This window comes from Herpailurus yagouaroundi, unplaced genomic scaffold (genome assembly GCF_014898765.1).
Source record: "Herpailurus yagouaroundi ecotype Mexico unplaced genomic scaffold, PumYag 220, whole genome shotgun sequence".
Lineage (NCBI taxonomy): Eukaryota > Metazoa > Chordata > Mammalia > Carnivora > Felidae > Herpailurus > Herpailurus yagouaroundi.
In genome coordinates this window covers 3,395,059-3,405,744 of record NW_024412451.1, presented here as the reverse complement: position 1 = coordinate 3,405,744, position 10,686 = coordinate 3,395,059, and positions in this window count along the sequence as shown.

Below are 10,686 nucleotides of genomic sequence, written 5' to 3'. Positions count from 1 at the left end.
TCTCAGAGCAAAAGCCAGGGTCTCACAAGGCCCCACGCCGTCTGTCACCCTGCCTAATGTCCCCATTGCATTTGCTGCTGCTGTTACCCTCACTTACGCTGTGAAGTGCATTGGCTCCTTGAAACCTGGTCCTGATCTGAGCTCCCCCCCCCATCCCCCTTGACAGAATCCTTCCTTTTCCCAGAATGCCCTTCCCACAATTCCAGGGGTCTGCTCAAATGTCATCTTGTCCAGGACTTCCCTAAACACCCCATTTCAAATCCCAAACTTTGGGGCCGCCTGGGTGGCTCAGTGGGTTAAGCATCCGACTTTGGCTCAGGTCGTGATCTCTCGGTCCGCGAGTTCGAGCCCCACGTCGGGCTCTGTGCTGACGGCTCAGAGCCCGGAGCCTGCTTCCGATTCTGTGTCTCCCTCTCTCTCTGCCCCTCCCCTGCTCACGCTCTGTCTCTCAAAAATAAACGTTAAAAATTTTTTTTTCAAAAAAAAAAAAAAAAAAAAGACAAATTTGTTGTCGTACGATTCCAGAGGTCTGAAATGAGTTTTACTGGGCTCGAATCAAGCTGTGTTCCTTCTGGAGACCCTAGGGATGTGTCTGTTTCCTTGCTTTTTCCAAACTTCTAGAAGCTTCCCATATCCCTTGGCCCTTGACCCTCTTTGCCTCACCCCTACCTCTGCCACTGTCATCACATCTCTCTCTCTCTCTCTCTCTCTCTCTCTCTCTCTCTCTCTGCCTCTCCTGAGCCTTCCTCTTTCCCTTATTAGGACCCTTGATGACATTCGATGCCCCCGGATGATCCGGGGTAATCTTCACACTTCGAACTTCTTGGTGGAGTTATAGCCACGGACGCTCTTGCGCGCAAGGTAACATGTTCGCAGATTCCGAGAACTAATGGAATATATCCCTGAAGTTAATTTTGCCCATTTCTCCTTTTTTTTATTCCACGTGGCTACCAGAAAAGTAAAAAATGACCCGGGTGACTTCCACGCTGCTTCTGTTGGACAGCTCTGTTTTCCGTGTTCTGCTAGACTCTATGTTATTTTCTTTCTCCTGTTAGGAGAATCTCCGAGAGACTGGGATTCCATTCTATTTACCATGAGGCCCCCGGGGCTAGCACAGTTAGTTCCTGGCACGTAGTGGGCCCTCACTAGATATTTGTGGAGGGTCTGCATATTATGGATGTTTTTCCTGATGACCTCAGACGCCCTTACTTCCACTCCCCTCCCCCCCTCAGCTTCCTCCTCCCCCTCTTCTCCCAAGAGCAGGGATCCAAGGTAGAAGAAGCCAGATTGGGCAGGGGAGGAGAGATTCGGAACAACCCTGGAAGGCTTCCTGGAGGAGGGAGTCAGGCCGGTAAAGGGCTTACAGATGATGACGCTCTCCCTCCAGAATGTGAGCCGGGCTGTTCCCACGGAGACGGGCGGCAGGTCCCACCCCTTGGCCCAAAGTGATGGAGCTATGGTTTGCCGTGAAGACCTGATACCCTCAGGATGGCAAAGCCTGTTCCAGCCAGATGCCCTTTGGGTGGAATTAGAGTGATGTGGAATACAAATAGCAGCTCAAGAAAGGGCTGAGCTTTCTCGGTCAAAGCTCACAAATCACAGCGCAACACGTGCTGGCTGGCACAATCAATGGCAGACCCCCAGCTCCCCGGCCCGTGGTCCCCTGGCTTCTGTCACCCCTTCCTGTCCTAATTCTCCCGCAATTCCAAATGCACGGAGATGGCTGTTCCAGTGTGCTGGCTCTTCAGCGACTTGACCGCTTGTCCTCGAAAGACCTTGCCGTCAGCCCACCCTTCACCTCCCCCTCTGTCCTGTGACCAGAGGGGACACCTGTCACAGCCGACAACCACACACTTCCTCCACCATTTCAACTTTAAAAAAAAAAATTTTTTTTTACTGTTTATTTTTGAGAGAGAGACAGAGCGTGAGCGGGGGAGGGGCAGAGAGAGAGGGAGACGCAGGATCCGAAGCGGGTTCCAGGCTCTGAGCCGCCAGCACAGAGCCCGACGCGGGGCTCGAACCCACGAATTGGGTGATCGTGACCTGAGCCGAAGTGGGATGCTCAACTGACTGAGCCACCCAGGTGCCCCACTCCTAAGTTTTTTTAGATTGTAAAAGATACATGACATAGGGGCACCTGGGTGGCTCAGTCGGTAGAGCGAGCATCGACTCTTGATCTTGGGGTCGTGAGTTCAAGCCCCATGTTGGGTGTAGGCCTTACCTAAAAAAAAAAAAAAAAAAAGAAAAAATATGCATAACACAAACTTTATCATTTTAACCATTTAAAAGTGTAAAATTCAGGGCTTGGGTGGCTCAGTTGGCCAAGTATCTGGCTCCTGATTTTTTTTTTTTTAATTCTTTTTTTTCAACGTTTATTTTATTTTTTGGGACAGAGAGAGACAGAGCATGAACGGGGGAGGGGCAGAGAGAGAGGGAGACACAGAATCGGAAACAGGCTCCAGGCTCTGAGCCATCAGCCCAGAGCCCAACGCGGGGCTCGAACTCCCGGATCGTGAGATCGTGACCTGGCTGAAGTCGGACGCTTAACCGACTGCGCCACCCAGGCGCCCCTGACTCCTGATTTTGTCTCAAGTCAGGATCCTAGGGTCGTGGGATGGTGCCCCATGTCAGGCTCCTTGCTGAGGGTAGAGCCTGCTTGGGATTCTCTCTCTCTCCCCCCCCCCCCTCTTGTGTTCTCTCATGTGCGCTCTCTCTCAAAATAAATAAGTAAACATTTACAAAAAATAAAATAGGGGCGCCCGGGTGGCTCAGTCAGTTGAGCGGCCGACTTCGGCTCAGGTCATGATCTGGCGTTTCGTGGGTTCGAGCCCCGCATCAGGCTCTGTGCTGATGGCTCAGAGCCTGGAGCCTGCTTCGGATTCCGTGTCTCCCTCTCTCTCCCCCTCCCCCACTCATGCTCTGTCTCTCAAGAATAAACATTAAAAACTTAATAAAAAAAAAAAGTAAAATAAAAGGGTAAAATTCAGTGTCATCAATGCATTCACAATGCTGTGCAACCATCACCACTATCTTTCGGTCTCTACAGACTTGTCTCTTCTGGATAGTTCATATAAATGGACCATACAATATTCATCCTCTGGCATCCGGCTTCCTTCACTTAGTGCGATGTTTCAAGGTTCATCCACCTCGTCAGAACTTCCTCTCCTTCCCCCCCCCCCCCCACTGAGGTATTTTATTTGTACGTACGTATTACACCCTTCGAAAAAGACTGCCGGGACTCTCCCTCCTATACGTTGTTCTCCTACTTCCTCTTGGTCCGAGACACCAGCCGTGGTTTGTCAGTGCAAATAAAATCAGACTAATGGGACAGGTCTGGAAGCTTCAGAGCAATTTTCCCAGTTCCGTGATCTCCAGTGATTTCCGTGTAATCGGGCTTCATCATCGCAATTAGACGCTGGAAAATGACTCTGGAGCGTGGCCTAATAAGAACTTGGCAGATGCTTCCCTCGTCGGCATTGTTAACGCTCTGGAGCTCTCGAAAGCCTCCGCCAGGACGTTCACACCAGCCCGATGGAGGCAGGGAAAGACGGAGGGCGAATAATGTTCCATTGTGTGTGGACCTACGACATTTGGGTTATCTGCTCATTCGTCGGTGGACTCGAGTTGTTTCCTAGACGGCTCAGACTCCTACGTCTCCTTTCTGCCCACTCTCGGTGGGGACGTTGCTTTCTACATCACTGAGAGAAGAGAACCCACCAGAGGAAAACCTTCCCAGACTCCTCCTCACCCATCTACCTCTTGCCTCCTCCCACTACTCGGTGTAGCAGTTATCTACTGCTGCGTAACAAAAAATCCCTCTATGATATTCATGGATTCTGTAGGTCAGGAATTTGAGCGAGGCACAGCGAGGACAGCGCGTCTCTGCGCCCCGATATCTGGGGCCTCGGCCGGCTAGAGTGGCAGACCTGGGAGGTAACTCCCGGCTGGGAGCCGGAAACAGCTGGAGGAATCTTCACTACGTCCGGGAGTTGGTGCCGGCAGCTGGTGGCCGGGACCTCAGCTGGGCTGACGGCTGCCATACCTTTATGGGACCTCCCGGCGTGGGCTCCTTGATCATCCGCAGAGCCAAGCGGCTGGGTTCCAGGAGCGGGCGCCCTAAATGCAAGTGGGAAATACCTAGTCCTCGGAAGCCTGACCTCCACTCGCTTTACTGGTCTGCGTAGACACGAAGGTTTGCCCAGCGTCAAGGGCGAGGGAACGTACCCTCACACAAAACACCCTCAGCGGGAGTGGGGGGGGCGGCGCCCAGGGGGCTCAGCCGGTTAAGCATCCGTCTCCTGGTTTGGGCTCAGGTGGTGATCTCAAGGTTCATGAGTTCGAGCCCCATGTCGGCCCCGCGCTGCCAGTGTAGAGCCTGCTTGGGATTCTCTCTCTCTCTTCCTGTCTCCCTGCCCCTCCCCCACTCGCGCTGTCTCTGTCTCTCTCAAAAGAAACACATACACTTATAAGAAAAAAAAACACAGTGGGAGGCACGTCGAGGTCGCACTGTAAGAGCATGTGGGATGGGAGAGATTGTTGTGTCTATCTTTGGCAAACGCCGTGGTCGCCCTTGAGCCTGGGGACCCTTCCTGTTTTGCCTAGATATGGACAACATTCCAGCCGGGCTCCTCTCTCTCCTCCGCTTCTCCTCTGGCATCTAGGAATCTAGATCACCCCCACCAGCACTCAAAACAGTTTAATCTTCTCTGACCTTTCTATTAAAAAAAAAAAAAAAAAATACTGATCCGAGCGCTCCGGTGGCTCAGTGGGCGAAGCGTCTGACTCTTGATTTCGGCTCAGGTCACGATCTCACGGTTCATGAGTTCGAGCCCCGCATCGGGCTCTCTGTCGGCAGTGCGGTCTACTTGGGATACTCTGCCTCTGTCTCTCTCTCTCTCTCTCTCTCTCTCTCTCTCAAAAATAAATAAATAGGGGCGCCTGGGGGGTTCAGTCAGGTAAGCGTCCAACTTCAGCTCAGGTCACAATCTCGCGGTCCGTGAGTTCGAGCCCCGCGTCGGGCTCTGGGCTGATGGCTCAGAGCCTGGAGCCTGTTTCAGATTCTGTGTCTCTCTCTCTCTCTCTTAAAAATAAATAAACATTAAAAAACATTCTTTAATAAATAAGTAAATGTTAAAAAATACGGACTCCCCAGCCCCCTCTATTATATCCTCAGCCCTTAGGACAGTGCCTGGCGCATAGTAGGCGCCTAGTGAATATCCTTTGAGCAACATTTTGAGTGAAACTGGTAATAAGAGTTGCCTCCGGGAAGGGGACCTGCGTGGGCAGCAGATATCGTTTAAAAGATTGTGAGCTGCCGGCACCAACCTGAAAGGTACTCCCCCCACCCTTTGAAAATCCTAAAAATGGAATACTTTTCCCTTTAGGCCTTTCGAACCTTCTGAGTTACACAGTCTGACTACATCTTACCCATTGACATGAATAGATTGTATTATTTTTTAAATTTTATTTTTAATGCTTTTACTTTCGAGAGAGAGACAGACAGAGACAGAGCATGAACAGGGGAGGGGCAGAGAGAGAGGGAGACACAGAATCGGAAGCAGGCTCCAGGCTCCGAGCTGCCAGCACAGAGCCCGACGCGGGGCTCGAACCCACGGACCGCGAGATCATGACCTGAGCCGAACCCGGACGCTCAACCGACTGAACCACCCAGGCGCCCCAATACTGTATTATTTTTAAAGATTAGGCACCCAGCATGGGGTGCCTGGCGGTGGGGGGGTGGGGGCTCCTTCGGTTAAGCGTCCAGCTTCGCCTCGGGTCTGATCGCGTGGTTGGAGAGTTCGAGCCCCACATCGAGCTCTGCACTGACAGTGCAGAGCCTGCCTGGGGTTCTCTCTGTCTCTGTCTCTCTCTCTCAAAATAAATAAACTGAAAAAGAAAAGGAAAAAAAAAAAAAGATTCGCTCAGCCTCTGGTCCCAAATGAGTCAGCAACTGAAAATCGCGTGCTGTCACTGGGGTGGGACCCCCCGCCTTTCAACCCTGCCTTTCAACCCTGCCTTTCAACCTCCTTCCCTGAACACCGACGCCTGGGAATCTCTGTCTCCTCTGAGCCTCCCCACGCTGGCCCGGCCCAAGGGCAGCCCTAGAAGTGTTTGATCCGACCACTTCAGAGCCCTCACCTTGGACGGCAGCCCATCAGAGGCCACTGGCCTTGTTGGGAATCCTCCCCAGAGGAGCCTTTGAGGATGGGATGGAAGACAGTAGCCGGATGGGGCGCTCAGGAATGCAGGCCTGGGTCAGGAAGAGGCAAGGCTGAGGGGAGACAGGGAGGCAGCCAAGGTCAGCCTCCCGGGGCGTGTACTGATGAAGTTTCCGGGTGAAGGTGGGGGGCGCGGGGTCCGGAGCTGACGGCCAAGAGAGGATTCCCGAAGACGTCTTTGGTGCAAACAGGGGATTTTATCAAGCCCCGGGGACAGGACCCGTGGGCGGGGAGAGCTACTCTGGGGTCGTGACAAGTAACTCATCCTATCCCCTCGGGTTGGGAGGGGATCAGGGATAGAGGAAGACTCTCAGGTATTTCGGAAGCAAGGTTTCCAGGACTTTGAGGGGCTCGCCGGGTTAGGAAAACGTCATTGATTACCGTTTAGTAAGACCTCAGTCGCGAGACCCTTCAGATGTATACCAGGGGCCATAAACTGGGAGTATCTTGGGGGAGTGGACATGAAGGAAGTTTCCAAAGGCATTTTTCTACGTTCAAGTGGACTCACGGGATCCTGGGGTGGGGGGTCAGGATCACGTTAAGCCAATGAGAAGGAAAAACCAGCATAATCTTGCCATTACCCGTACGGCTTCTGTCATCTTGCTTCCCTCCTAGGCCAGCCAGCCGCCAGGAAGCAGAGCTTGGATTAGTCCCGCCCACCTGACCCGGAAGCTGAGCCTTTGGAGGTGACCGCCAAGGCTCCCTTTTGCCCCCAGCGGAGTGTCATCATCAAGGCAGCCGAGCCCCTGGGGGGAGGTCACTCTGCCCGTGTCAAGGACGTGCCAATGGGCTGGAGGCAGTAAGGGGACGTAATTCTTCATTTGCCTTAGTTTCCCCCATCTCCGCGGCAAGCACTTAAACCCCTTTCCTTTGTGCGTGGGGAGCCCCGGGGGTGTCCGGGGAATATCACACGTATTCCACCTGGGGGGGGGGCTGCTGCTGGCCTGTGCTGTGCCCTCAGCTTGCTCCATGCGCCCTCGTCATTTACCGAGCACCTGCTGTGTACCCAGGTATGTGCTGGACAGGGCTGGGGACCCAGGGGTGATCAGTCCTACCCCGGACATTGCAGGAGACAGGCCGATGACTAGAGAGTGACAAGCCTGGGTTGAACAGGATCGGGATGGGGGCACCTGATGCAGCCAAGGAGGGCTTCCCGGAGGAGGGGATGCTACCAAGCTCCTGACAGAGTCAATGACTCCCATGGAGACCTGTCTTTTCAGCTGCATCTGATGACACTTTCCCTCGTTCCCTTCAATCCAGCCGCACTGGCCTGCTTCCTGATTCCTGAACTCTCTGAGCTCATTCCCAGCCTCTGGGCCATTGCGCTCGCTGTTCCCTCCGCCTGCTTCTCCCTTCCCACTTCCTCACCAGGAGGGCACCTTCTCAGTCAGATCGCAGACCAATTATTCTTACAGGATTTAACTTAAAAAAAAACAAAAACAAAAACAAAAACCCTGTTCCTACTTCCACGGACTCCCTTTTCTGTCTGCCGAGGCCTCCCTTCACCCCCCAGCTCCCTGATCCCTGGCCGGGTGCCTGACAAAGAGTTGACGCCTCTCAGATCATTGTCACGTGGAGGAAGGAAGCTGACATCTCCCTCTGGGGGTGCAACTCAGTCCGGTGCTCCTGCCCTTGTAGACGGGGTATGAAGGATTCAGAGTTGCTTTTGTTGTTTTAAAGGTTTATTTATTTTTGAGAGAGAGGGAGAGAGAGAGAGAGAGACAGAGCATGAGCAGGGGAGGGGCAGAGAGAGAGGGAGACACAGACTCCGAAGCAGGCTCCAGGCTCTGAGTTGTCGGCACAGAGCCTGATGCGGGGCTCGAACCCCCAAACCGCGAGATCGTGACCCGAGCCGAAGCGGGACGCTCAACCGACTGAGCCACCCGGGCGCCCCAAGGATTCGCAGCTTTGATCCCCTGGACAGTTGGAGGCGGTGGGTCTTATCGGGATCCTTTGGTGCGGGGACGGAGGTGGCCGAAGTGCCTTTTGGGGAGGCCGTGCGGCTGGCTTGCAGAGGCCAGGCCAAGAGGGCCGGGTCTGAGGGACAAGCCTCGCCTCCCAGCGCCCCTAAGGGCTTCGTGCAGAACATTCCGTGGCGGGACCTTCTGGAACAGGCGATGAGGGCTTGGCAGCCCTGTCCAGTCCCCGCTCTCGGGTCACTGCCCCAGCCTCCTCGCAGCCCACGCTCACCCTCCTCCATCCCTGTTCCCCACAGCAGCCCCGAGGCAGTATTTTTTATAGAACACTTGAAAAAAAATGTTAATAGGTAATTAAAGGCACAGATCTCTAAAAGCACAGGCCCCCCTGGGGCCCCTCCGGGTGGGGGGGGGCCCTGGGGCCACCAGTTTCTTGGGTTTTTTCCCAGAGATAGTCGATCATATGTAAGTAAGCACAGCTAGTGAAATGTTATGGAGGTAATTCACATGCTCCTGCCCCCTTTTTTTTTTTTTTTTTTTTAATGTAAGGGTACATTCAGGGGCGCCTGGCTGGCTCAGTCGCTGGAGCTGGTGACTCTCGATCTCGGGGTTGTGAGTTCGAGCCCCACGTTGGTCGTAGAGCCTCCTTAAAAAAAAAAAAAAAGAATATATTCACTTATTCAACACTTGCGTATTGAGCGCCTACTGTATGCCGGGTACCGTTCTAGGCACTGGGGCTCCAGCAGGAAAGGGAGTTGACATTCCAAGTGGGGAAGGCAGTAGATCAGGAGCTCACGGTTCCTGAGATCGAGCCCCCCCCCCCCCCGCCACGCGGGGGTTCTCTTCCTCTCTCTGTGCCCCTCACGCGTGTTTGTGTGAGTATGCTTTTTCTCAAAATAAACCTCAGTACTCGATCTCAAGTAGCTATCTCTCAGTGGGCTGTGGGGTTATGAGGAAATTCGATCTCACCTGCCTTTCTTTCTGCCTTTGCTTCCCATATCCGTGGTTGTCTGGGGGCAGGGGTGCAAACAGCGGCGGGAACAGCACGTGCAAAGGCCCTGAGGTAGGAGCCTGAAGCGTTCCACATCCGGAAAGGAGCCGCGAAGCTGAAGAGCGGGGCTCACTCTTCAGCGAGAAGAGTGAGGGCCAGACACAGCCTTGTAGCGACTTGTGCGAAAGTTGGCTTTCTCTTTCTCATCTGGGAGATGTCTCCCTGGTGTGCTGGGGCTGGCTTGTAACCGTCTGTGAGAGCTGATTGCCAAACTTTCGGGAATTTTGCAAGCCGGTCGTTAAACTCGGCCAGTTGCCGGAAATGAAATGACGTGCACTCGCGATGAAATAAATTACATTAAACACAAAGACGATCAGCGGTCAACATGTGTCGCTCCGTGACGAGGAGGCTAATCTCGGTGCCAGAGATTATTTACGTCTGTCTTGTCCACACGGTAGAAACACTCCCTAACGTGTGGGCCATCGGTGTCTGTGGTTTTCTTTTAAGTAGGCTTCGCGCCCAGCCTGGAGCCCCACCCGGGGCTTGAACTCACGAGCCTGAGATCAAGGCCTGAGCTGAGATCCGGAGCTGGACGCTTAACCGGGGCTACTGTGTATTTCTTCCGATCTCCGCTTTCGACAAGGTCATATTAGAAACCGGTAACCTGCAAATCAGGGCTGTTTCCTCCCCCAAAGAGCCAGTGGTTAACTATTTACCAGCACGCCGTTGTAATGCAAAGAGATTAGGCTTTTTTTTCTTTTTTTCCTGTAAAGTTGTGTGCTATTTTTTTAAAAAATGTGTATTTATTTTTGAGAGAGAGAGACAGAGAGAGAGAGAGAGCAGGAGCAGAGGAGGGGCAGAGAGAGAGGGAGACACAGAATCCCAAGCGGGCTCCAGGCTCCGAGCCGTCAGCACAGGGCCCGACGCGGGGCTCGAACTCATGAACCCGTGAGATCGTGACCTGGGCCGAAGTCGGACGCGTAACCGACCGAGTTACCTGTCACCCAGGCGCCCCTGGGGCTTAAAACTCTTGGATGGCTCCGGCTGCCTGATTCTCCCAAGGCCCCGGTCCTTCGGCGTTGGGGCTTGTCCCTCCGTCTTGTGACAGGAAGGTTGTCGCATCACGACCCCACCGATGATGGGGTTTTGGGGTGATGGTGGGGTTCGGAGCCGACAGCCAAGAAAGAATTCTTGAAGACGTCTTTGGTGCAAACAGGGGATTTTATTAAAGCCCGGGGACGGGACCCATGGGCGGGGAGAGCTACTCTGGGGTCGTGACAGGTAACTGATTCTATCCCCTCAGGTTGGGAGGGGATCAGGGATAGAGGAAGTCTCTCGGAAGCAAGGTTTCCAGGACTTTGAGGGGCTCGCCGGGTTAGGAAAACGTCATTGATTACCGTTTAGTAAAACCTCAGTCGTCTGACCCTTCAGATGGCTATCAGGGGCCGTCAGCTGGGAGTACGATTGCCAACACATATCTTGGGGGAGTGGACATAAAGGAAGTTTCCAAAGGCATTTTTCTACGTTCAAGTGGATTCACGGGATCCTGGGGGGGGGGGGG